The sequence below is a fragment of the Aptenodytes patagonicus genome, chromosome 14 (genome assembly GCF_965638725.1).
Source record: "Aptenodytes patagonicus chromosome 14, bAptPat1.pri.cur, whole genome shotgun sequence".
NCBI classification, from domain to species: domain Eukaryota; kingdom Metazoa; phylum Chordata; class Aves; order Sphenisciformes; family Spheniscidae; genus Aptenodytes; species Aptenodytes patagonicus.
The window spans coordinates 3775696-3799345 of NC_134962.1; positions in this window are offsets into that span (position 1 = coordinate 3775696).

The following is a 23650-nucleotide window of genomic DNA, read 5'->3' on the forward strand; positions in this document are numbered from 1 at the left end:
AATTATAACGAAAGGCTTTGGCAAACAGCATCATGTAGCTGCGAGAATACTGGATAGTGCTTTTTTTCTTATCAAGTCTGTGAATGTTAATGTGTGTAAGTGTAAAATCGACTTCTATTAAATCTTCTAAATTGCCATGCACTTCTTCACCCGCAATGCCTCACTTCTTCATAACCGCGCTGCGGAGTTACTGGTAAAAGTATTAAAACTCTTTGAAACAGCCATATATCTTCTGGTTTACAGGAAGTGCTTCAAGTGAAGGAAAAAAAAAAAAAGAATAATTTCCGAGGAGCACTTCTCTCTTGCAGCAGAGCAGAGAGGAGAAGGGAGTTTCATCTACAGCTGAATGTCTGGCCAGGCTCCATTTTATCGAGCAGCTCCCTAAATCCCACTGCGATGAAGGCAGCCCTTCAGGAGGAGTTGTTGTTTCCTACTGGAGAGGCACCAAGGTGCAAACCCTGGACCCATGCCTTGGTGTGGGAATTCAGAGAACTCAAGGAGCTTTATCTGACCCTCTCTTGCCAAGATGCAACCCCTAATACCAATACCGGCGGGTGCAGGAGCCCAAAACAGCCCAGGCTCCCCAGCCTGACCCCCAGCCATGCCCACCAGGGACTGATGGGGAGCCTTTGCTCCTGGCCCCGGGCATCAGGCGAGACATGAGGATGAGCAGTGCATGGAGATGAGCACTGCCCTTTGCGTGCTGAGCATTGCCCCAGCTCCTGCGCCGGCTGTGCTGCCTTCCCCAAGGTCCTCTCTAAGAGCTGGCAAGCTAATGCAGAATATGAAAACAGGCAAGAAAAACCAAGCTGAAGTTTTTCTGGCATGCAAACGATAAGTTGAGCTCTGCTTTTTTTCTGCACTGGTGAATCTTATCTTAATTGCATCAGGCTGTTTGAGATTCCCAGATGCAGAGCGCTCTGTAGCCAGGCGATCTCTGTAGCCATAACCATTCCCGCCTTCCTTAGCCCAAATACTTTGCTACAACCACCAGTCCCCCCTTGCTTTGGCAAGGTCTGAGCAACCTGTACAAGCCAGGGACAGGCTCTTCCGCATGCTGTGAGCTGTCTCATGCGCTTTTCAGAGTACTGTGACAGGGACCCTCTCTAAGACCACCCCAGTGTTCAACACCATGCAGTGCAGCCCGCTTTCGCAGAGGACTTCTCCTCTCGTGTACAGGCAGGGTAGTGCAGGCATCTAGAAATCCAACAAGCAGAGCATCAGCAATGCAAAGCACCGTGCCACAAACCCAGTTCCAGGCCTGGGGAGAGGAGGCAAGAGAGGAAATCTGCCGTGCGTGGCAGATGTGAGCTGCATCACTTAATGCATACCTGGTAAGGTGCACTTTCAAGCGTGGTGAATAGGAATAGAATAGAATAGAATAGAATAGAATAGAATAGAATAGAATAGAATAGAAATTATTATATGTAGTTATTGTGTATCAATCTGTGCTTTGCAGGTTAACAGCTTTACAGATGTGTCTCCCTGATAGCCATTTTTAAGACATCCTATTTCCCGTTCTAAGGACTGCAGCCGTGGAATCCATTCTGGATATCCCAGGAAGAGGATGATGTTTAGGCAACTGAAAAAAAGTCAGTTCATTTTATTCTGATGATTCAGTTTGCCTGTCTAAGACGGGTCTGAGACCTTTTCTTAGTTTCCTAATTAATAGATAGTTACTGACTTAACAGCAAAGTTACTATGCAGGAAACAGCAACCAAGTTACAGCTGAGATCCTCACTGGTTTAATTTAACTTTTCTTCACTGACTTCAGTCAGGTTAGAGATTAACCCAGCCAAAATCTGGCCCAGCTCTCTTGGCAGTGTCTGTCCATAAATGCTATGGTAATATTTCATATGTAAAACTGTAGGTATTTCACAGTTTCACATCCCAGAACAACTGTGATGACTGCTGAGAGCACTTGCTTGATGGCATTGCTGCTGCTTGGATGGCTCTTGGAGATATGTGTATTTCAAAAAAAAAAAAAAAAAAAGAAAAGAAAAGAAAAAGAAAGAAAAGAGAGAGAGGATGTAGTAAAAAGAAAATTAAAATTTATCTGAGTTGAATGAAGATTTTATCTTCCATTCTGCCTAATCCTAAATGTGAAAGGTCAGTAATGACAGCTCGCTATGAAAAGGAAAAGGTTGTCGGGTTGGTATAAAGGACACTACCAGTAAATTGCAGCAGTTTTACATAAGACTGCGGCTCCAGCATGGGGAATTAGATAACACCGACCTGAGGGGCAGAGTCATTGCCCACGATGTCCGGGGAAGCCTGGGCTCTGGTCCCCGGCGCAGGCTGTGGCTGGGGATGGAGGCTGTCCCTCGGGTCCTCCTGTGTGGGGTCCCGCTTCCCCCTGTGAGCATCTCTTTGCCGGCATCGGGGAAGCCTGGTATGATCAGAAATACCTCTCCATTCCCAATACTGTGCTAAAATTAGTGAGAGGGGCCTGTCCTTGCTGTTAGATCGTAAAACACATCTATAAAATGAAGACGGAAGAAAGAGAATAAAATGAGGAAAGTGGCATTGTGTGCAATCAAGCCTTTTGCCCGCCTGAGAAATAGTCTTTGGAGTTGCCTTTGCACCGTATGTGATGGGTTTTGAAATGAAAGATGAGGACCGAGCAAACCGTGTGGCCATCAGAGCGCTCTTCGCCCAAGGATATCCCTCCTCAAACCCACACAAGCCGCTGGCAGCTGCCAATCACTGCAAAGAAGACATTTTACAGCAACAAAAATATGAAGTCTCTTGCGATATTCTGCAGTTTTCATTTCCCCTCCCTGGTTCTTGGAGGCTGTTAAACACGGTGGACATTGAAAGCCTTTTTCCAGCACATGCTTAGCATTACGGCTCCCAGAGCCAGCACTGCCTGCAGTAATAAAAGGTGATTGTTTCCAAAACTGAATATCCCCTTCATTTGGGTCATTCTTTTAATTGACTTCATTAATAAAGGAAAGGCCCTATTTAAACATAACTTCATCTTCCTGGCAGAATATAAGCAGATGTCATAAAGAAAACAACATGCACTGTTTTTAACTCAAAACTTTAATACTAAATTGCATTAACTAATAACATAAAAACACCAACCATCTGGCTTTTTGGTGGGAGGACTCTAATTCCATTAGGACTTTAATAAATGTACTGCACTGTAGAGACATTTTACTTTGATAGCCTGGGCAAAAATGAGTAGCGTTTACAAGATTAGTATACGCAGCGGCCCCAGGATCCCTCCCTCGGAACTGCTCTAGCTGGAGCCGAGGGGACATCACTGAAGGACAGAGATGATGCAAAAAGTACCAGCTCTGGGGGATGTATGTGGTGCTTTCACGTGCCCTTGCGTGCAGTGCCCTGGCATGTGGATGTGCTGCTGCCCAGGGAAGGAGAAATAGCTGGTGGCTCTTGCACTAGCGGGGAGTCCAGGCTTTCGGTGGAGTCGGAAGGAACGATGCAGGAAAGGACTGGATTGCTCCAAACCCTGACATCTTTGTCTCTCTGGGGTGACCGTTGTCATTCCCAGCACGAGGCCTCAGCTGTGCTGTGGTGGCTTTCTTGTGGCTCGCTCTACCTCCTGCCAGCCTTGTGTATCTGCCCTCCTGACACATCCCCTGAACCCTCCTGCCCTGAGCCGATCCCACCTTCTCATTTGAGGTGGCCCATGACAGCTGTCTGTCTGTCTGTCTATCCAACCCCTTGTGCCCACATTAGTCACTTCTTCTCCTTCCCTTTTAGGAAAAGAAAGCACAGCAGAAACATCATGGACTGCTACGTCCATGCAAACGGCACATTGATTGCATGAAAGGTGGAGCCTGAAACGTACCCAGTCACCAGTAAACTGAATTTTTGAACTGGTTAATCACTAGTAGCATTAATTTCCCCTGTGCACCGGCAGAATGAAGGATGCAGAGTCCCATTTTGCTCTTAGGATGTTATTAAGGTGAATTAATCTGCATACGCTGTGAGACATAAGGGCAGTTCTGTGTCCTTTGGTAGGGTTGATCAACAAACCCTGACTAATGCAGCGGGCTGATTTCTGGCACATCAGGCTTCCCTGGATGAGTAACAAAGGGAAATCAGTGAGGGGAAAACCTGACGGCATTATTTTTCACTGAGAATTAACATGCGACACAGAATTGTATGTCTTTCTTTACGTCAGTTTTGTTTTCCCCGGCTCTATTTTCTTGCAACACACTCAGAGCAGATCCCCACCTTCCTACGCACCCCGGCTCATCCCGCAGGGAGAAAGAGTAAGCAAACAAGGCAAAGAACATCCATGCGTCTTATTATTAATATTTTTAACAGAATTTATTAATGATGGGCATGTTTGGGTTATTTTGAACAATATGTACTCCAAGTTGGTCTTAATGCCAGATGACCCTCGTGATCACCTCGTCAGAGTAATTACTGGAGCTTCTTTAAAAGGCATGCTGTACCCAGAAATATTTGTGACTGAAAATGCATTTCCATGTAGGTACCTTTGGAACACAAAGTCGATTTGCAAGGAGCTGCAGTGTCACATGAAGCTTTTAAAAAGCTGGATGTCTTCCAGATTTTAATTTACATGATCATTAATACTGACTTACTCCAAATATATCAATCAGTTTAAAAAACACCATGTCCCATTCCCGGTTCAGGAAAGAATCCTTAACCAGGTGAATGCTTAAGCATTTGCTTAGCTTTAGGCAAGTGCTTAAGTCTTATTGAATGGCTCAGTGTTAAGCACATTTTCCACTGGGAGAGGGTTGGAATTAAGTTTTCAAAATGCAAAATCCAGACCTGGTTTGAGAACAGATTCCCCGGGAAACCCCTGCATGGGGCACAGGTGATGCTCTGCACCCCACAGCCCCCGAAATCTGAGCCTGAGCCACCCTGGGGCTAACGCGAGGATTTCCAACAGCCTGTTTGAGCTTGTGTTTAGACACACTGCTACAACCGAGCAGACGTAGCTCCTTTCGTTAGTGCTCCTTATTATCAGCTGAAATAATATTTCCCTCTGCTGCCAGCATTTGCACAGCACGGTGTTACCGTCAGCTGGGAAAACCCACAATCCCTTTAACCTGGCGAAGGATGAACCTGGTTTTTTTCAGACATGGAAAGCTATAATAAAGCCATCCAGAAAATGACAGGTTACAGGGCTCTGTGATTTGGAAACCGTTTCTATTAAGTTGCATTCTTGTCTAGTGCCGGCGGGAGGGATGCTGATACTCTGGGACCCAGCCGAGCCCTCGAGCATGCTGCTGTGAGAGCGGCTAATGCCCCATCTCTCGTGATCCTTGTACTTCTGGCTGTTAATGCCGTTTCTTCGTAATACATTGTAAAATAAACACCCTTTGGGTTTTCTACCTAAATCCACAATACAAAAGGGGAGTTGACTTGAATTACCCGGCTGAATCATTAGAAAATGAATGCTTTGGGGGAAAGAAAAAAAAAAGAAAAGAATTACATTAGTGATCTCCCAGCTTGCCTTTGTGTCTTTTTTCTTTCAGAAATCTCTCATGTTGCCGCTCTCTGCATTTTTCTCACAGTATTGATACATGAAATAAAGCATAAATAACCTCCCTTTCTATTCTTAAGCCTTCGATCCCAGATCACTCCGAGCCTCTTGCCATTAAGACCATTTTCAGCATCTGCTGGCCTGGAAGTAGCCAGCAATGGTCAATGAGCTTAGGAAACGGTCTGAATATTTGCCCTGTCACCATCCGGGATGCGCTGTCATCCCATCAGGCATTTCTTTGGTCTTCTTCCAGGTGGACAGTGGGATTATTTTTATCCAGAGATGAGCAGTCATGGGATGTGCTCAACATTTTGGGGGGTTTCAAGGGTACGGGCCGTGCTGACACGCTGCCAATGGGTTTCAACACAGGGGCTGCCTTGCTATTGCTGCTTGTGCTCTGGTGACGGGCACATTTTGGTGAACGGATGTAAAGTAGCGCATCCCAGAACTGGCCGCATAAATAGCTAGTTTTACATTAATTGCACTTTCTTCTGCTCTTACACACAAAGGTTTCCATTTGTAGTAAGGTCGCTGGTAAGGCTGTAAAACTGATGATATATAAAAGGGGAAAAGGGGGTTAACTTGGTCCAAGCCCATCCCGATTTTACTGCTGTCCACCCTTTTTGGTGTTTATATGGAGGTCCCAGCGATGCTGTTAGCCCTTCCAATGAGGTGATTGCAGAATGATTGCTTTTCAAGGTCAACAATTTAAGTTTTACCACTCTTTCTCCGAAAGGACAGAAGAGCAGCAGGCAGGTAGGCAGAGATGCATAGATTAAGTAACATGATCAGCTGTTAATTAAAGTCCTTTAGGAGGAGGAAGAAATGACTTAACCCTTCCCATCACCTGGTGAAGCCCCTTATTAGGGGCAGAGTGAATTTTTCCTTTCCTTTCCTTTTATTCCTGTGTCAAAGCCTCTTATTCCCATGCAGTCCCCATCAAAGTGTCTCGTGTGCTCTGCTCCTCAGTTTTCATTAGAAGTTATCAGACAGAAACTTCATTTTTACTCAACATTGCCTGACCAGTTCAGTGTGTAATTGGCTCTCCACTTCCCCTTTGGCGATTGAACAGCAAACATTACAGATTTTTTATATAAATATATATTTATTTTTTTAAAATATATACATATTTTTATAAAAAACCTAAATACAACTGGAGGAGCAAAAAGACACAGGCCTATTCAGAGTTCCTTCCAGCAACTCCCTTAATCAGGTATAACATTTCTGTCCTATTCTTTATCTCCCCACTGCTCCCAGCCTGACACTGGAGGCTGCTTCTCAGTCCCACTGAGACCTGGACCTTCAGCTCAGGAGGAAGAAATCCAGAGACCTGTAGCTGGGCAAAAAAGTTGCAGCTTGCTTGGGTGAAGTATTGCAGACTTACAGCAGCTGCCCAGTTGCCCTGACTTTCTTGCAGGCTGAATTCACTTCCTTCTCTCTGGATGGACCGGTCACAGCTTCATTTTTGCATGGCTCTTGGGGCTTTTTTTCTCTGTTTTCCTTGCTGCTTTCTTTGGGTTGTTTTTTGATTGGCAAAACAAGCCAGATCTCTTGCCTGGGTGTCGGTGGCGGCCTGGAAACCAACCAAGAGGGAACAGTCCTAGACCCAATGGAGAGGACAGAGGAGGCTCAGGGTCTTGTTGCTATTAGGGCAGATGAGTTATGGAGCAGGGAAGGACGGGGGGACGGCTGGGCTGCTTTTCTCCCACTCAAAGCCAACAAGGGAGATGCTGTGGCTGTTGGGAGCAGGCGGTTTTCCCTTCTTCCTTTTGTTCTGCCTTTCATCCCCTACACGCGGGGTCCTTCCACGGAAGGCGTCTGTTCCTGTGCGTAAGGGCAGCTTTCATGTGACAGACCCGCAGGATGAAGCAGCGGAGCAGGATGCGTTTTATTCTCTCTGTAAAGCCCACAGGAAACTCATAGCACGGGCTGGTGCTGAGAAACCATTTCAAACCACTCTGATTTATATGCTTGAGAAGACCACTGTGCTCTGGTTCAACTAGCATCGGGGCAGTAAATTAATTCTGCAAGGGTCCTGTCCAAACTTACATTGATTCTGATTTTGTTGAAAATCATCCATTAGCCAAGAATTACTACCAGTGTTAGTGGAAATGCTGTAGTGTCATTAATTGGAATTAATGGATGGGTAGTTTTTATAGGAGATTTGAATGAAGGCAATATTCCTTTCAAAAACCATTTTATTAGAAATTTGCTTGCCAGCTGTAAAAGGCAATGCCACAATAAGCCATTCCACAATGCTTTATCCGTGGCTTGATGTGTTTTTAATTAAGGAAAAGCAAAGCACTTCAAAGTGTTTTTATTAAAAAAAATAGCCATATAACAGATAGCTATTTATTTACTGCATAATGGGGAACTCAGACCAAGAGAGGCTGGGAAGGGTCACAGCAACACTGTCCCTGTTTATTTACTGGACCCTGAATGTTCTCTTTCTTCTGGGTATTTGAAAGGACTGCAGGTTATTTTTGGTGCCTTATAAATTGTTCCATTCCCACACTTCTCAGCGGTGAAAAAGAAGAGGATAATCTGCTCTAGCTCTTTCCTAAGGACAGGATATAACCCTGGAGGGTTAATACTGGAAATGCTGGAATAGCCCCAGTCCTGGCTGAACTGGTTCAAGCCTGGCTGAGAATGACCCATTTTCTGCCCTCTCCAAGGGGGCATAAAATAGGAGAAGAGACAAACTGATGATGCTCCACTGAAGTCAGAGGAGCTCTCCTGATCCATGATGTGTGAAGATCTTCTGCCCTGCCCTTCTCAACTCATGGGGATACAAGAGGCTGTTTTATATGCCTCTTCCATGGCATTTGGAGCATTTTACGAAGGCAGGCTAAGACTGGTGTTCTCCCTTTATGCTTGAGGAGGCAGAGGTAGAGGAGGTTAAAGGTCTTGCTCGAGACCACAGAGCAGGAGCTCACCAAGCTTACTGTAAAAAAATCACGCTCCCACCAAGAGAATATGTGAAGGTTCCCTATAGCATTTACTTTAGCTTTTAAACAAAATCAGGGGTTTTTTTTTAACTGTTTCAATGCTACCACAGCTACTTGCTGTCTTCCCTTGCCTCTCTTTTCATCTAGGGCTTACTGATCTGCTTGCATTTCCCATGAAAAAACCTCCACTGGCACAGCATCAGCATCCTGTACCTGACACTGGCAGCAGAAACACACGTGTGCTTTGTATGACCTGTGTGCAAGGATGCTTTTTCTTTGTTTCTTTTAAATGTGGGGGGTTATGTGTTTGAAATAGCAAAGACTGAAGTGAGTGCATCAGGGTCTCACAGAAGTCATAGTAGCAGGGTTTAGGCAGAGGTAAGGACAGCCTGTATTAAGCCATGTGTATATAAACGGGGAAATTACACTTTAAAGCAGTTAAAGATAGAAGTTTGCTCATCATTTAGGTGGATGGCTTATTCAAACACAGTGCTCACACCTCAAGTCCCTGACCTGCCCGCTCCCAGAGCTCACCTGGAGCAGCGGTCCCCAGGCGCATGCCTGCGGGGAACGGCTGCCGCACATCAGGGTGCTGTCAGAAACCCTTCACAGTCACCGTCAAGGACACTCCACACAGCCGAGCCTACTTGGAAATGATCTCGTTCCCTTTCTCTTCCTACATCACTCTAGTATTGCTCTCCAAACAATCTCATTTTCCCCTAAACCTATACACAAATGTACATTTCAGTAAACAGCGAGGAGCAAATAACAGCGTGCCCCTTCAGCTGGTGGAAATCTCCCGCCCTGTTGCCTGTTGTTAGAAACAGGGGCTGGGGCCGGTTTCTGCAAACGCAGAGCTGTGTATGGGCTTCACATGCAGAAGGGGTGCGAAGGACACGTTGACTGTCCTTGGATGATGTGGTGGACGCAGGGTGTGCAGGGCTCGGGCAGGCACCCACGGGCAGGGGTGTCCCTGCCCGCTCCTCCACTGTGCCGCCAGCCGCGACCCCTTGCGCAAGAGTTGGGCAGGTTTCAGAAAGCCAAGGGGAAGCACAACAGGAATGAAATGGGGTTGTATGATCGGAATCCTAATTAAGGAGAAAATATTGGAAATATGCCATATTAGAAACGCTATTACGATTAATAGTGACAATACCACTCTTGGGAAACAGGCACATTTACACAGTAGCTATACATAAAATTTACTTTAGCATATTCCCCTCTCTACCTTGTTTGCACACTGTGATAACAAATTGCTTGTATACTGTATGATGGTATCCTTTTTATATTTAAGTATTTGAGCCAGCGATTCATTTTGCGAGGAGAGAAAGGCATGCAGAGGTCTTCGAGCTACGGAGCAAAGTAAATGATGTGCTGTGATATATTTAGCAAGTGATAATGTGAAAAACACAAAAAAGCCCAAGTATATGCGGACAGGAAGGTAAACACAGTAAGGAAGAGCTTAGTTTGGGATTTCCCTAGCAAGAAAGAAGAGTGATCCTGCATGTAAGACGTGAATCTGTCAGTCATGATACCACGTTTGAAAAGTTACTTTATCCTTCAATTCTTCAGTTTCCTTATTAAAAAAAAAAAGGGGGGGGAGTATTGGTATTTGGATTGGTATTTCCACATCTAGCAATGAGAAGTATTTTTTGGTCATAAAAATTACAAAATTATTTACTGTTGCTCGTTCTTTGTGCCATTTGACTGGGTTGTCATTAGTATGGGATAGCTGTGGAGCTCTCTCCTTGCGTGGGTAATTAAAAGCTGCTCTATGCTTTGAGCTGTAGAAGCCAGGAGAGGCTCTCATTTGCATGCAGTCCTGCAGCGCTCGGCAAGCCGGAGGGCAGTGGGGAACCCTGCTACATCCCACCCTGCGTGGGGCTCCCGGGCTGTGCCGGGAAGGATGCTCAGCCCCGCACCAGGCTGAGCTGCTGGGCTGGATTCGGTGCTGTGCTGCACCAGCAGGAAAGTGGGGAAGATCCTCGGCTCCAAGGGTCCTGCTCCAGACTGGTGCTCAGATAACGAAATTTCTTCCAATTAGCAATATTGGTTGAAAAAGGAAAGAGAAAGAAAGGTTTCTCTCTGCATGGAGAACAGCTTTTTTAAAAAGCCCTTTAGAAAAAGAAGTCAAAGGAGTAAAGAGCACACTGGAAGCTATACCACGGTGCAGGCAACAAGCAAACAGACTGCCAGGGCTTGCCCTCGGCATTAGCCCCAGGATGAGGCTTTGTCCACGTAACCAGCATCATGGATGGATCTGCTCTCACCTGGGAAGGAGACAAGATGGACTCTAGACACTTTGAAAGGGTAAAAAAATTACCTGTTCCATCCCAAGCTCCTGGGGCGGTGGTGGCTCACTGCTGGCACGCACCCGGGCTATTGCCCGTGAACCCTTTCCCAGCCCCACATGAGGAGCGGCCCCAGCAGACACAGGGAGTCATGATGCTGCATTCACACACCAAGCAATTAGTCATGTAAAAATTGATTTTTCCCTCTCTCTTGAGTTGTTAGGGGACATCCCCTTACCAAAATACAGCCAAAAATGCAGCGCCGTATTAATCCTCATTGGAAATGCAGGACAGATCCCCAGCTGGTGTAAGTCAGAGCTCCCCAGTCAGAGCTCCCTGAAGCCTACAAAGGTTTTATCATTTGGATCAACTATAGATTGCCCCAAAGGCTTTAAAACTAATAATTTGCAACACCAGTACAATGCCTATAACTGATCATTCGCAAGACACCCACCTTCTTATTTAATAAAGCCTTTCAAGTCTCTTTGTATTTTATTCATAGGAGCTGTAAAAAATCCAAGGACCCAGTATAAAGAATCATTTATTCTCTTCTACATAGTACTATAAATTTACACTGCATTTGCAAACTAAGAACCCATATCTTAGGGCAAACCAGAGCTCCAAAGTGAGAGCAAGAGTGGCTTTCAAAAGGCCAATATGTCCCAACTAGAGATTGTGTCGAGAGCTAAAATTTACAGCCACAAACCCTGAAAATGAGGAGAAACTAGATATAGAGTTTAATTTCATTGTTAGAGCTGGTCTGGGTGTTTTTTTTAAAAAAAAGCACCTTTTACTAGATTGCAAACACAGAGCTGTTTCTGCATTCATCCCTCTCATGCATAGATATACAGTGAGGGGAAATGGGAATGCATTATGTGGGGCAGGGACACTGAATGCCCAGGGCCATCAGGATGAAACCCATTGCATGTTGCCTTGCATCCCATGCATAATGGCGACACGTAGGTGTAGCCGGAGAAGTCATGGTCTCCATGCTGTAAATACACTGGGGTGGCTTAAAACACTGTTCACCCCTCTTCCTCGTCTCCTTGTCTCCCCTCACTTTAAGTCACCAGAGAGCATGACCCAGGAGCCACGTGCACCAGCACTGGGATCTCCAAAGAGAGGCACCTTCAGCACCCAGCCCTGCTCCGCTCCCTTCTGTCTTCAGCTCCCTAACAGGCAACGGGGCTGTTTCCAGCTGACCTGACTGACGGAGCCACCAATTCTTCGTGCAGGTCTTGGCTGCCCTTTCTCTCTATTGACAACCCCGCTGCATCCATGAAATTCTCCCAGTTTCTGATGCTCCCGGCTCTCCCCTTCAGCTCATTCAAGTAAGCTGCAAAATGGCACAAATCCAAAGCGATCAAATGCTTTCTTAGTGTCAGTCTTTTCTTTCAAAGGACAGAAAGGAAAGGGTACGTGGTGCGATATTTATGAGCCTGTCAAGCTCGCTGCTCTCACCAGAAAGTGCTCTCAGGTTTCCTTCCTCGCCACGGAAGGGATAGAGCAAGTGCCAGGGAAGGGCAGCTGTGTTCGTGGGGGCTGAGCTGTCATCTGCGATGTGTCTTCCCATTTGTAACGGGCATGGTGGCATCACGCAGGGTCACCCCCAGCTGCCAGCCTGACCCCAGCACTGGCAGGTTGCAAATGAGCGGGTTTTTTTAGCAGAAAGGTTTGGGGACACAGTAAATGCCACTCCTACCCTGCGTTCAACCATGGCATCCAAGCAGCTTTCTGCAGGGCAGGAGGAGATGGGTCTGAATTTTCTCCCGGCAGCTTATTTTTCCCACTTCCCCAGCAGACAAGCACACCATGAAACGTTTCCTATTTGCTTTCTTTTTTAATGTAACTTGCCATATATACTTGAGATAATATGAGCAAGGGACTGTGCTTCATGCTCCGGTGGGAAGGTGGTACAGTTTGCGTTGGGCTGTATCTCCTAAGAGCGTCCGTGCCCTCGCTATAAACCAACGTGCTTAAATCTGTTCAGAAGTGGGGAAAATGCTGTTTGCTTCTTTTCATCTGTGTGCCGATAGTTTGCCATGTTGCTTCCCTGCAGGAAAATGATTGAAGCAAATTATAAGTGGTGCCTCTAAAACCGAAGGCAAGATCCTCATTGGCTGCACATCAGCACAATTCCTTTGACTTAAACATACATTTACGATGCTGAGGAGCCTCCAAAATGAGCAGACTGTAATTACAGCTGTATTATAATGCCTCTTGCCACGTCAGATGGAGGGCTATTGACAGCAAGCAAAGACCTGAGAAACACTGATAAGAATGAACTGCAAGTCCAGTCCTCCGATGCGATTCCCCATGATCCATGATTTATGAGCCCAAATTAGCTGCTTCGTCTTCAGGAGGAATTGGCTGAGGGTGGCTTTTCTTGGAGTGCCGTGCCAGAAGGGTGCCAATATCATATGTGTTTCTGAGTGGTATCTGACCTGCCATTGATCTTTCGGGGTCACAGATGTCCTCCGAAAGATTTCCTTTAGGTTCAAGGAGAGCGGCATAATTTGCTGTCATGATGGTTGTCCTGCTTGCTCCTCATCTGAGGAAAAACAGCCGCTCCTTTAGGGCCATCGCCAGGAGATGTCAGAGCCTTCCCCTGACCCTTTTGACCCATCATATACTTTCCATATCCTCAGGGAAGGAGTGTTTTTTTGAGCAGTTCTGTTGGGTTTTTTGCTGAAGAGCTTGTAAGTGTGCTGGAGCTTTTGGCTGGCTATGGTCTTGGGCACGATGGTCTGACATTTCACAGGGAGGAGATCAGGAGATCACTCCTCTGGTCCGTGATGGGAGCTCACAGTTCCTCCTCTCAGGTTACCAGCAATGTTGAATCTCCTCGGTCAATTATAGGGGCAGATGAGATCTTCTGAGACAATCAAATTGTCTAGTTTGAATGAAGAGGATGATGGCAAGAAATTTGTGATGAGTGATGACCTTGGACACTGAAATTTTCTTAGCTTTTCATCCAAAACCATCTGAAATGCTTGGCCTTGGTTTACCCCTCAAGGTTTTTCTTTTTCCCTCCATTTTTAAGAAAAAGGGCAGCCAAGCCTTAGTTCTTACAGGCCATGGAAGTAATAGCTTGTCATTTGATAGAGGTTTATGAGCTAAGATTAGTGACCCTTTCTATACTGTACATGTGCTTAGGGGGAAAGGCAGGACTTCATGTGATGGCAGCGAAAAGGCTTACATTCATTTCAACAGAGCTGGCACTGTGCTGTTAAGAGGGAAAAACCCAAAACAAATAAAAGAGACCCTAATCAGTTATTCAGCATGTGACTGTGCTGAGAAGACAGCCTCTCAGAAACACAAAGAGCAAAATTCCAAGATTTATTAATGCTATCATGCTTTCCCTAAAAGGATAATCAATGTACCCAAAGTCTCTGAATCAATATTTGTCCTTCTCAAGCAGGGTATGGTAAAGAAATATTCCCAAAAGCACTCACTTCTGAGATTTTTTTTCGTTGCATAACATTTCAGTCAACTGCAGAATGTCTCCGATAATGATGATAAATAAGTATAAAGCCTACAGTGGTCTATCGTATAGAGGAAGTAAAATAGATACCCTATGTGCTTGGTAACAAAAGCTCAGCCCCAAGTAGACTTGACCTCGTGATCTTTTAAATGTATGGCAAAGACTTTATCCACTAGATTTAGGTTAACAGCTTTGGGAATTTGCAGGTGTTAAATTAACCACAAGAGACAGTTTCATAAGTGCAGCAGAAACACACTGAGTATGGTAAGGAATAATAATTAAAAATTGAATTAAAGGGCTGTAGGGTTTAAGGAAAAGTATGTGGCTTTGCTCATATAAAAGTGGCACATACTCAGGAAATAGGTCTGACGTTGTGTGATACCCCGGGGCGGGAGTTCAGGTACAACGCGTTCAGCTTCAGCAGAGACCTGGCCATGGCCCATCTGCCAAGGCAGAGACCTATTTCACCCAATAGGTGTGAAATCTGGACACCCCATAAACCCCAGGGTCCCCCAGCTGCTGCCCTGGCAGCGGGCAGCTCCCTTGGGAAGAGGACTGGGCTCACCAAGCAATATGGGCTGCGTCACGCAGTACAATTTTGCTGCAGTTCAGGCAGATCCAAGGCTTTGACTCCTGCCTCCTTCCTCAGAGTCCTCTTGCAGAGCAGGGAATACGCCCTGATGCCTCTTAGCTATTTACTTCTTGACCCATTGACCTGGTTTCTAGGTTCACTAAACATGAGTAATCAAATGCTGTTTCAGTCCAAGCACAAAACCTAAAGTATATGAAACCCCCCAAATCATTATTCATTTCTTTTTCTCACCCACACAGCCACCTTGTCTTCCAGGTGTGCCACTTCTTGCAAGCATGGTCAGCATGAGAGATTAGACATTTATGCAAGTTTGGCCAAGATTTAGGCTTACAGATAGTGCCCAGTGCTATCCGCTGAGCTATAGCTCTACATATGTGATTATTGCTTTAGCAGGGTGCTGAGTAAGGCTGGACAGAGATTTTCTTGCTCTTGGCTCCTTGCTCGGTTCCACCAAAGCCATCAGACTAAGGCACTCTTAGGAGGCTGAAGCCAGGGGCCAGGGTGGTTTTTAGCAACCCACGCTGTTGGGAAGTATGGGGCATAAATACAGCCAGGGCTACAGGGATTAAGTTCAGCGTTTCTCCTCCTGATGCGCAGAACCATCTCCCAGGGCTGGTTATGGAAGTCATCCTTTGAGGTGCTCGAAACTACAATGGACAAAACTGGAATATGAACTGGTGGGAATGGTGCTTGGAGCCGCCAGGTCAGCCTCCAGTGTCCATGATTCACGTAGCCCCAGTACGTAACAGTCTCCTGTTCCTGGCAATCATTCAGTAACGATATTGGAAGTTGTCTGGCTATTGAAGCCATAATTACTACATAATTCGCAGCCGTAAGATCTCCTGATAACCCTCTCCCTTGCAGAGGGGAAAAAATAACCTGGTATTTTATTTACCCTGTCAACATGTGGAACTTGCCTTACAGTGTAATTACATGGTCAGTAGTTACATGGCTCTCTGGTTGATGGTGTCCTGTAAACAAATAAAGACCCACAAATTCCACCCGTGGGGATTCAGGCACTACATAAAACCGACAAGGTTTTTAAAGCCTCCTCAGTGTGTGCAATGCTGCACCCACGAAACTGCATGCCCAATTCTTGCCCTTTGCTCCTAGATGTGAATGGAGCATTTGTGCCATGCAAACAGCTTCTCCTTTCAACACTGCCTGATCTACGTGGTCTATACCTTGGGTATTCAGTTAGCATTACAGCATCACCTTCAGGGCCCAAATTTAGCTCAGCATCCCTCTCTCTTACACATCTATACCTATATTATAGAATCGTAGAATCATTTAGGTTGGAAAAGACCCTTAAGATCACCGAGTCCAAAATTGTGTGTGTATTACACATACAATTAATTTGCAGCCTCTGCCACAAGCACGCCAACGGTCTATGTAGTTTATCCAATTTACTGATGGAGAACAGAGTGGCCCCCTCACAGCCCCCAGTAAACTCTTAGTAGAATTGGGATGAAGAGTCTAACATCCTGACCCCCAAATCCAATCTTTTTCTCTGCTGGGATATTGTTTTTGGCGGCTCCACTCCCTGCTTTTGAAATCTGCTTCGTTGCACACCCTGGGAATGTGCAGCGGGTGGCAGGGGGAGGGCCGAGATAAATATGAAGAGCTTTCTTGCTTTGTTTATGTATATGACCTTAAAGATGATGTCCGTGCATAATGTTGAACATGACGGAGAGAAGCTGACAGGGCAGTAAGTTCTGGCTACCGCAGAGCGAAAACAAAATTACATAAAAATATCAATTGTAAAATTACTCAAATCCATTAGCTTAATTAGCATCGTTAATCAAGGCAAAACATTTGATACGTCATGTACTTTCACAAGAGATAAATGAGCCTTTGACGAAAACCCAGCAGGTTGCCCTGCTTTTGGATCTGCCAGTGGCTGCCTGGACATGGAGGTGAGGCTCAGCGGGGCGCAGGGCATGCTGGCAGCTTGGTGCGAACGCCGTCCTCCGAGCAGGTTTCCAGCTCAGTGAGGGACTGGCACCGTATTTGGCCAAATCTGGCCAGGGTTTAATATTGTCAGGTCCATCTGCAGGAGTGTAAAACTGCCTAATGGGCTATACTCTTGCAACCTCATCTCCTGGTCTTGACTGGTTTTGAGACAAGGTTAGCAAGGATATAGCAAGGATATTAATAATCTTGTAGTAATTACAATAATAAATTCAAAGACTGTGCTACATTGTCTTACTTGAGGAAGGGAGGTTCACTGAGCTCTTGCTTTTGTTTCCTAGGGGAATCTCTGGGGAGAGCAATATTTCTCTATCTGTAAACCTTTCCAAGGAGAAACACTAAAGAGATCTTGATAGCACACGACGGCACATCTGCAGGCAACCCGTTCCCAAATCACGTCTGTCTTGGAGGGTACTCTAGGCTCTCATCTTTCTTTTTCTCTCTAGATTCACGTTGTCGCGGTCAATCAGGTCTCCAGTGTGCAGTTCAGGGAATCAGTGATTACTGTATGACTTTCTTCCCTTTGCATCAGGACTCGGTTGTTGCTCATTCCCTCTCCCTGTGCCGTGGCACATAATTGAATCTTCTCTTAGGCTCCTTGTAACAAGACCCAGCTACAAAGGCTAAATGCTTTATTCCCAAGGAAAACCTCAGAGATAAGATTCACCAGCTGTGGCAGCACAGTGCGGATCTTAGTAAGAGAAACAAATGTCCCTTCGCTCCATGACTATCTTTCCAGCACTTTATCTGCAATGAGCCCAAACACCGTCCTCAGCTATTCGTATTGCTAAATATAATAAAAGAGAAGTCAGCAGTTTCTGAGGGATACACTTCCATAAAAAACAGTTCGATGGCATTTTCTGCATTAAACACATTATTCAAGGGCTTTTCTCCTTTCTAATATCCAGTTTCTGCTCGGTATACATGTGGCTGAAGCTTCCTTCAACACATAAGACACCCAGGCTGTCACTGAACTGCAAAAACTTACTCCAGTGGAAGAGCTGGAGTTGGATTTATTAATCTAATTTGAGGATATCCTGGACAGTAATTGTCTGCATAGTGATTGGGAAAGGAGGAACTGACTGAGAGCATTTCTGGCTCATTGCTTGTTTGCCTTTTCATTTTCCTGACCAGTAGATGGTTCAGATGGGCATGGCTGGAACCAGCAAGGAAAGCCAGGCTGGAGAAACCCAGGTGGTTTAAAGAGCTCTGCTTCAGCCTTGCAGGCAAAAGACCCACACGCAGCCTGTCCTTCCAAGAAGAGCTTTTCTGACCATCCCTTACTCCTTCCTGAGGCTCAAAGGCAATGCAGCTTTTCTCCCTTGCTTGCACCCACACTGCCCAGTTCGATGGTGAGTAACCTGGGAAAGGACACAGCTTTGGGAACAGTGAGGCTTGGTTCTGTTTTGGGTGCAGAGACAAGGTCTGGATCTCACCATGGAGATCCAAGACTGCTCTGAGAGCTGGAGGCTGCAGGTACGTGCACCTCTGCAAAGGGCATCCCATCGCTGGCAGGTTTGAACCTGGATCTGCAATCTATTTCTGGCTTGCAGACAGCAGCATTCAGAGACACAGATCAGTTTTGGCCTGTGCTTTGCACGTTGATGTAAACACTGCGATGATAAAGTAATCAAAAATGGGTATACTTGATTGCAAGCCTTAATTAACTATTAATTAAATTTTATTAACCCACTAGTAAAACTGATTGTACCAAGCAATGAATAAAAGGGCTGCAGTCAAAACAGTTAATGTATCACTCATTTTTATGTGGAAAGAAGGCTCATCATTTTCTTGAGATGCCCAATATGTAAGGATTCCTCCCTGCTAAATCAGTCTGGCCGTCCTCCTACATGCCACTGATAAGGAAGTATTTACAAATTTATTCCTAAATTCAAAGTATACTTCAGGCCTTAATTTACTGTTGTAATTATATCACTGGCTCAATTAGTCCCCAATAAAAACGTTATGCTATTGTATCAAAGAAATGTAGTACCTTTGAAGTAAATGGATTCACTTGCAGAGTAAGAAATCTTCCTTTTTATTGTGTTTTCTCATCTGCTACTTATAGCCACCCTTGTCTTAAATTGCGCTTTTTATTCTGTTCCTTGCAAGCGCAGTTTGTGCCTGAGCTCCGGATGCTCACGTAGAGTGAAATACTCCTCTCTAGCCTTGGGGCTGCATCGGGAAGCTTGGAGGTAACTTTATCTCGTTAAAGCTTTGCCAGCCTCATTTGCATGGCGATTTACATGCGCTGCCTCCGATGTTTGCTCTGCCACACAAAGGCTAGTGGGTCTGTAGGTTTTTTTTCTCCACTTCCCTGCTTTGTTTCCTTCTTGCCAGTGATGGGACCGTGTTATGAGCTTTAAGGAAATACGGCTGTATCTTGTGTCCTATAGATTTTCTCCTATTGCATATGACAAATACCGGCAGTGCCCCCTGCCTCACTCTACCTAGCACAAACCAGCTGAGACCGACACAGAAAAATAGTCCCCGGGGTCCCTGCAGAGAAATCGCTGCAGGACCTGTGGTTCACCCATCCACACAGTGTTTGGGTCAGGCGAGGGGGCAATGCGGAGCTGCAACGGATGCGAAGTCCTTGTCTCGGAGAGTTCACCCTCCAGACAGGGCAGGAAAAATGGTCAAATTGGACAAGCAGCGTGTCGGAGGGATGAGGTAATAGCACAGCAAGGAGAATTTGGCAGGAAATCTATGAGCTGGCTAGACAGCACAGGACAGAAATCCATCTAAGAAATGGGAATGCATTGCCGTGAGCAGGATTCTTGTGGACACGGAGCTCTTTCAGACATCATTTGGCATCACTGCCTGTCCTCACTTCGGCAAGCCTCTGGGTTTGATTTTCAGACTCAGGAACTAAAGAACCATCCAACTACTCATCCAAAAAGTTGTTCAATGTATCTTTGATTGACTTCTGAATACGCAATACCAAGACCCCCTCCAGACCAAAATCAGGTTCAAAAAAACCCGGTAAAATTAGCACTTTCTGAGAACCTCCTCCAAATCCAGAGCTCTGAGCTGGGTGACCTTGAAGGGGCATGTCCCTGGGGCAGCCACTAGCCTGAGATTTGTTACTTTCCACTTGTAAAGAAGGAAGGTTTTGCCATGAGCCCATTAAAAGATGATCCTCCCCCCCAGAATCGCATCTTAATTCTGGCCAGTGCTGGCTGCAGAGCTGGCTGATTGCACAGCCGCAAAATGTGAGGAGTACCAACCTGTGTCTTATCTGCATCTTCTCTCTAGCAAACGCGTCTGCCTGTGGTTCAATACCTTTCAGCTGCCGGTTGAATGACCAACGTCGGTGTCACCAGTGTCCCCCAGCCCTCGGCAGGGAATGCCATGGGAACACCAAGCCATGCACCAAACCCAAATTCCTCATGTTGTCTGTATAGTTGATCCAGTCATATTCCCAGGCGTGGCTGGGTTTCTCTTTTATCTGTCTCTGGAGCTGACATGCCGATGGGTATCATAGGTCTGTTTTTCCAGTCGTATTAGTGGAGATCTCCAGCCAACTTCTGCTGTTCAGCAGAAAGTTACCCCTGAACTCCTGCAGAAAACAGGGCTCGAGTCCCAAGTATCCCTGTTCAGCCGTAAGAAAGTCCATTAAAAATGGTCCACAGGTTTGTCCACTGGCAGTGAAACTATAATGAGGGAATAGCCCCACATGCAAGTGTACAGTATGTGAGATTAATACTTCCTTTATTATATTTATCAAAACCAACATATTTGACATTGAACATTAAAAACTCTAATTTTTTTAAACCCAGAGAATATTCTTCATCTCCTTTTCATATCTTTATGGTAGATGAGACTACTGGAGCCTACTATTTTCCCTCACCTCACATAAAAAATGCTAAAAACCAAAGTCAAAAGAAAGTGAAATTTCTCTGCATATACTGTATTCTTAACGTCTGACTTATTTATTTTAGCTGACAGTCTCTGTGCCCAGGTCCATGGCTGCTCTCTGTGTGCAACCTGTATTTATCCAGGTGGCTTTGTGCCTATTAAAAAAGGGAATGTAGCAAAATTAATGTATCTTTTACAGCAGGAGAGCTGAATTTATTGGTCTCACCACAGAAATTAATTTAGCACTCCCAGCTCTCCCTCGCTGGACAATAAAGACACGAAATGAAACTGCCACACAAAGTTTTGACAAAATTCACAGTCATATGAAAGAGAAAAAAAAAAAAGGCCATGGGTAATTTACCACCAAAACTGAATCAGCCTTTTATGCCAGTGATGCACCAGTGACACCATGAAGGCAATTTCCACCCAGTGACCAAAAAACCTAGCTGGGTGAATAAATGGAAATGCAGGATGGAAAACAAACAAGCTCCTAAACAGATTTATCTTAATTTTCTTCAGTTTGAAAAATAAATCTGGGTGATAAAGTAGACACTTGGGCTTGTGCAAGGCGGCATCCTTTGCCCTCATGCACCCGCCGGCACGCGAACAGCGTGCCGGCGGGTGCATGAGGGCAAAGGATGCTGCACATGGAGGTCCAGCAGTGGTGGAAACCACAGCTCAGAGGAAGCAGAGGTTGTTCTGCCTCTCATCTGGTCCCACACCAGAAAGAATTAAGCCAGCACATCCTCCAGATCGATATATAATTTACATGTCGGTCCCCACCTATCTGTCTGCACCCTTGTTTTAATGTTTCCTAAATATAAAAAATCAAATATCTACTGTAAAAAATAAAACCAACAAAAACTTTTTTGTATTGGGGTTGATTGGGCAGTGGGTGGTGAAAGATTTATCTTGGCAGTAAAGCTGGAAAAGGGCTATAAACCTTAGCGGAGTGCCTCTGCGCCTGGGTCCGAGGGAGGCTAATTGTTTGTTTGTTCTTCATGTTTATGGTTTATCTGCGGCTCGGCTGACAGGAAACCTAAACCTGAAGGAAAAAGCACATCAATCGCCATTATCTGCCTTCTGTGCACGTACTAAAAATAAAGCCAGGCAAAGGGGCGGCTTGAACACCCAACCCATTGCGATGCCAGCCGGAGCGTGCCTTGCTCTGTGATGTACCAGGGATGCAGGGGAAGGAGGGAGGGAAGAACATGGACTCACTACCATTGAGTTCATCTCCCTCCCGAGCACACCGCTGCAGTGAGGACATCGGTGCTGGCTGGACAAGAAAAAAGGCAATGGGTTTTTCCTGCAGTACTGCCCCCAAAATAGAGAAGATTGATCTAAAAGCAATTCGCGAGTGCCACAAGCTTTGAAATTCCCTTGGGATTTGACTCCAGTGGTTTCTTTTACCCAAAAGGTTCTTGGGTGGTGGAGTGAGATCCATAGGTCAGTGTTTTTAGAGCATGATAAGCATTAGTGCAGTCAGAGCAGCGCCGATTGCTGTCCTAGGCACATCCCAGCCCGTGTCTCCTTTCCTCCCTGCCCATCGATGGGATCTGTTGTCTGTCTGTCAGGAGGTTTTGTACCGGTGTGGCACAGCAAGCCCACCTTGATGAAACCAGCCCAAGCTACCACTGTGGGGCTTCAGCCCTTCCAAGGGATGGGCATCCTGCGAGAAGGACCACGATGCCCTGCTCGCCTTCCCCTGCCCCCCGGGCACTGAGGATGGATGCAGGGCAGGGGGCTCCTGGGGAGGCATGGCACAAAAACCTGCCCCAAAATGGTCCAGGGCAGAGTTGCATCATCCGAGTAGGCTTATATCACTGCCAGAAACACTCAGCCCCCAAAACATCAGCCCCGCGGTGCTTTGCAGAGGCCCTGTGCCTTTTACACTGCTGCGGAGATGCTCCTGTCAGGCTGGGACACCCTCGTTCCCTGCCGGGGGACTTGAGCAGCAAGGATGGAGATTTTTTGCTGTGCCATAAACTTCTCTTTAGAAACAGTTCTCTGCCTCACTTTCCCTGTTGCTTCCTTTCCTTCCCATGCTACCTTGCTGCTAGCACGGCTGTAAATGTTCTGAGCGGGGGGCGGATCCTGGAGCAGGAATGTACAGTGCCCCACATACCGGAGACCCAGAGACACTGTAATAATAATAATTATTGATTTTCCAGTTTACTTTATGTTTCGTAGGGTGTTTTGCTGGAAATTATATAAATAGCTGTCTCTGTCCCTATCCCAGGGCAGGATACAGCAATGTATTTTTTCACAGTCGGAGGAAATAAAATGCAAAGTTCATTTCGCAATGATTTCAAAGTTATATTAAGGCCCAGTGTTGGATGAAGCAGGAGCAACGTGCTTGTAACTAGACAACTCCAAAGCTGGAGTGACCGTTCGGGTAAGTCACAGCTGTTACGTTTGATTTATCCCAGCTCATGGGCTTGAACGCTGTGCCCCAGGGTTCTGTTTACAGTGACTCCGTGCCCACCATGATCATCCTGCAGCAGAAGCAACCCCAGTAACACACCCAGGGCCATCAAACTGCTCTGCAGCCTCTGCCGGCAGCCCGCTATCGAGACGCTCAAAAAGCTATCTTTGAGGAGAGTGGTTTCCATATAGGCATGCATTTACTGTATTTGTGGTAAATATACTTAGGGAGCACACGGGGAGTGTGGTCTCTCGCCCCTGCAAATTGCAGGAGAGACTATTCATTTGCAGTGTGTTGGACCTTCACGCTGGCAGGAATTACTTTAGCCAAACAGGATTTAATAAATGATCTGTTCATAAACAACTGACCATTTATCCGGCCCTGGTGCCACTCTCATTCTGAATTTCTAGAGGAAAAGGGCATGAAAGTCCACTTGCTAGCAGGAGGGCAAGAAGTGCCTACAAACCTGAAGAGCCAGGGTTGGTACAACATTGCTCGTTATACTTCCAAGGGATTAAAAAGTCCGGGTGTGACAAGGAAAGGGAGGCTGTAAAACTTCATCCTTATCTTCCAGATAGTGGACC